The sequence below is a fragment of the Poecilia reticulata genome, linkage group LG1, assembly GCF_000633615.1.
Source record: "Poecilia reticulata strain Guanapo linkage group LG1, Guppy_female_1.0+MT, whole genome shotgun sequence".
In the NCBI taxonomy this organism is placed as follows: Eukaryota; Metazoa; Chordata; class Actinopteri; order Cyprinodontiformes; family Poeciliidae; genus Poecilia; species Poecilia reticulata.
In genome coordinates, this window is record NC_024331.1 from 30821132 (window position 1) to 30822242 (window position 1111).

Below are 1111 nucleotides of genomic sequence, written 5' to 3' on the forward strand. Positions count from 1 at the left end.
ATCTTAAAGCCCAGCTTGTAGCCCAGCTTGGAGCCCAACTTGGAGCCCAGCTTGGAGCCATCTTAAAGCCCAGCTTGTAGCCCAGCCTGGAGCCCAGCTTGGAGCCCAGTTTGGAGCCCAGTTCAGGGCCCAGCTTGGAGCCCAGTTTAGGGCCCAGCTTGGAGCCCAGTTTAGGGCCCAGCTTAGAGCCCAGTTTAGAGCCCAGCTTAGAGCCCAGTTTAGAGCCCAGCTTGGTGAACAGCTTGGTGCCCAGCTTGGTGCCCAGTTTAGAGCCCAGCTTAGAGCCCATCTTAAAGCCCAGCTTGTAGCCCAGCTTGGAGCCCAGCTTAAAGCCCAGCTTAGAGCCCAGTTTAGAGCCCAGCTTAGAGTCCAGCTTAGAGCCCAGCTTAGAGCTAGCTTAGAGCCCATTTTAGAGCCCAGTTTAAAGCCCAGCTTGGAGCCACATTAAAGCCCAGTTTGAAGCCAGCTTAAAGCCCAGCTTAGAGCCCAGCTTGGAGCTAGCTTAGAGCCATCTTAAAGCCCAGCTTAAAGCCATCTTAAAGCCCAGCTTGGAGCCCAGTTTAGGGCCCAGCTTGGAGCCCAGTTTAGGGCCCAGCKTGGAGCCCAGTTTAGGGCCCAGCTTAGAGCCCAGTTTGGAGCCCAGCTTGGAGCCCAGTTTAGGGCCCAACTTGGAGCCCAGCTTAGAGCCCAGTTTAGACCCCAGCTTAGAGCCCAGCTTGGTGCCCAGCTTGGAGCCCATCTTAAAGCCCAGCTTGTAGCCCAGCTTGGAGCCCAGCTTAGAGCCCATCTTAGAGCCCAGCTTAGAGCCCAGCTTAGAGCTAGCTTGGAGCCCATTTTAGAGCCCAGTTTAAAGCCCAGCTTGGAGCCACATTAAAGCCCAGCTTGAAGCCCAGCTTAGAGCCCATCTTGGAGCTAGCTTAGAGCCATCTTAAAGCCCAGCTTAAAGCCATCTTAAAGCCCAGCTTGTAGCCCAACTTGGAGCCCAGTTTAGGGCCCAGCTTGGAGCCCAGTTTAGGGCCCAGCTTGGAGCCCAGTTTAGGGCCCAGCTTAGAGCCCAGTTTAGGGCCCAGCTTAGAGCCCAGCTTGGAGCCCAGCTTGGAGCCCAGTTTAG

General features: G+C 56.0%; 1 protein-coding gene across 3 annotated transcripts in view; it reads right to left on the reverse strand.

Annotated features, from left to right (window-relative positions):
• The window catches only part of herc3 (HECT and RLD domain containing E3 ubiquitin protein ligase 3), a 35348-nt gene that overhangs the window by 25128 nt on the left and 9109 nt on the right, over window positions 1-1111 (reverse strand). The window lies entirely within an intron of this gene.